The sequence below is a fragment of the Gavialis gangeticus genome, unplaced genomic scaffold, assembly GCF_001723915.1.
Source record: "Gavialis gangeticus isolate Ggan-Ray unplaced genomic scaffold, GavGan_comp1, whole genome shotgun sequence".
Lineage (NCBI taxonomy): Eukaryota > Metazoa > Chordata > Crocodylia > Gavialidae > Gavialis > Gavialis gangeticus.
In genome coordinates, this window is record NW_017729029.1 from 74,590,686 (window position 1) to 74,593,098 (window position 2,413).

Below are 2,413 nucleotides of genomic sequence, written 5' to 3' on the forward strand. Positions count from 1 at the left end.
GCCTCCCACTGCTTACCCTTGCATTGGTACCAGTAGGCTCCATCCCCAGTTTGGCCTGTGACACAGAGCGTGGTCCCAGGCTAGAGCAGGAACAGAACATGGATTTGAAAATGAAAGGTCATTTCTTGGAGTCTCAGACCAGCAGAGACTCCCCATACCTGAAGAAGGGCAACTGTGCCCAGGGCTTTCCAAGAACTTTTTTACAACTACTCAGTTGGCCTAATAAAACATATCACATTTCCCCAAAGAACCTTGCCTGCCCATGCCCTTAGACCAGGGTAGGCAACGTTTTTTGGCCAGAGTGCTGAAGAAACCACATCTACCATAGAAGGTGCTGGAGTGCCGGCATGCCAGAAAAACAAAATGAGGGTGGGGGGTAGGAAGTACATGGCAGGACACACTGCATATTAGTATTTAATAAACATAAATGTTGCCTTTGTTGTTGCATATTCCTTTTTTGTTGAGCATGTTGCAATGAGAGACAAATAAGAGAAAGAGGAGAGAGAAACAGAAAGAAAAAGGAGAAGAGAGAGAGAACCAGACACGCACACATGCATACAAAGAACCACAGGCACAAACACAGACAACCAGACACACCCAGAGTAGACACATGCACACACACATCCAGAACCAGACACATGTGTGCACACAGACACACAGAACCAGACAGAGGCAGACAAATATACAGAACCAGATGCGGAGGTGCATGGAGCTTGGCTTCTGGGCCACTGGACAAAGTCCGACCCAACAATGCCCTGGTCCCGCCAGAGCCCCACAGGTGGCGGAGGCTCCGGCCTGGAGCCTGCCCATCCACACAACCACCCACCGACCCCACGCAGCTAAGCCCACAAAAGGTGCGGTGCTCCTGGGAAGGGGCAGCACCAACCTCACCCTGGTGGGGAGTTGGGCTGGGGCTGGGCTTGGAGTGGGTGGGAGTCAGGTGGGCTCAGCTGTAAACCGTGCTGCAAGTAGACTGGGCTCTGTGGCTGGCAGCAGCTACCAGAGCCTGGGCCGACTACAGCTGCTCTGGGCTCTGCCATCAGCTTCATACTGGTGGGTGCACGCGTACCTCAGAGTGGACGGCGGGGATAGGGCCTGGGGCAGCACAGCCCTCCCGCTGTCCACCGAGGTGCACGTGCGGTTGCCGCCTGATGCCAGGGCTGTGGAGCTCAGCGCAGCTGTTTGCAGCCTGCCTGCTGCAGCTGCCCAGAGCCCAGGCTGGCTATAAACAGCTGTGCCAGGCTGTAGAGCCCAGTCATCAGCTCTGTGCTGGCAGTGGGACAGAGGCTGGGGTTGCGTTGCCTCAGGCCACTCCCCCACTGTCCGCTCTGAGGCACGTGTGCACCCACCAGTATGGAGCTAATGCCGGAGCCCAGAGCAGATGTTTGCAGCCTCCTGGCTGCAACTGGCCCAGGCTCTGGGTAGCTGCTGCCAACCATGGAGGGCTTGCAGCTGCCCAGCCCCCTGCTGGGAGCAGCCTGGGCTTAGTGGCTGGCAGCAGCTGCCTAAAACCCATGCTGGTGGTGGTGTGCAGAGCAAAATAGCCTCACGAGCCATGCTGGCCACACATACTGGGGATTGCTGACCCCTGCCTTAGACCAAAAACCCAACAGCAAACTCAAGAAGTCGATTAAGACTCCTTGAGGGTGACTTGGGTTTTGCACATGCTGCATCAATGAGGTGCTTCAAAAATGAGTGTACATTTTGAACACTTTCCCTACTACCGCCTGTACATTGTATTGTACAAAGGTCTGAATGCTCGTACAGTTACACAAAGGATCGCAGCGCTAGGAAGCAGGCAAACCCCACAGAAGGCGGGAACGAAAAAACGCGGCGGAACGCAGAGCCGGACCCTTTTCAGGAACGGACCAGTGGCACCGGAAGTGCCCGGCATGCAACGGAGTGGCGGAAGCGCCGCGCCAGTTGTGCGCCGGCGCGGCCGGAAGTCCCACCTCGACGCTCTAGCGGGTCACCGGCTGGCCGGTAGGACGGAGCCAAGGGTGGGGGTGGGGCGCGGAGCAGAGCCCAACGGCCGCCGCAGGAGGATGAGCGAGCTGCCCGCCGGCAGTGGCGCCCTGCGGGCTGGTAAGGAGCGGCCCGGCCCCGAGTACCTCTGCCCTCAGGTCGGTCGGACGGGACGAGAGGCCGGGGTGGCGGGCGCGGCCCCCACAGCCCGGCCCGCAGACTCCCCTCCCCCCTCCCTGTGCCGGACCGCGCAGGGCTGCTCCAGCGGCCACCCGCCTCGGCAGCCACGTCCGGCTCCGCGCAACTTTCTTCTGTCAATCCTGTTAGCTCTGCAGCGGGCCCCCGGCCCCGTCTCCTGACCCTTCCTGGCCTAGTCCCCTGCCCCGCAGTGCTGGATTGGGAGCGAGCTTTGCTGCTGCTGAAGGGAGGGCGTGTTTGTCCAATATCC

At 59.2% G+C, this 2,413-nt stretch overlaps 1 protein-coding gene across 6 annotated transcripts in view; it reads left to right on the top strand.

The window, feature by feature from the left end:
* Window positions 1–1,940: 1,940 nt before the first annotated feature.
* CLCN3 (chloride voltage-gated channel 3) overlaps window positions 1,941–2,413 on the top strand; it is a 194,800-nt gene continuing 194,327 nt past the window's right edge. For 5 of the 6 annotated variants that reach the window (XM_019521769.1, XM_019521774.1, XM_019521772.1 and 2 more), the window contains exon 1: window positions 1,941–2,123. The gene's annotated coding sequence lies outside the window, so the exon portion shown is untranslated. The remainder of the gene's footprint in view (window positions 2,124–2,413) is intronic. The other variant, XM_019521770.1, reaches the window with a different exon arrangement.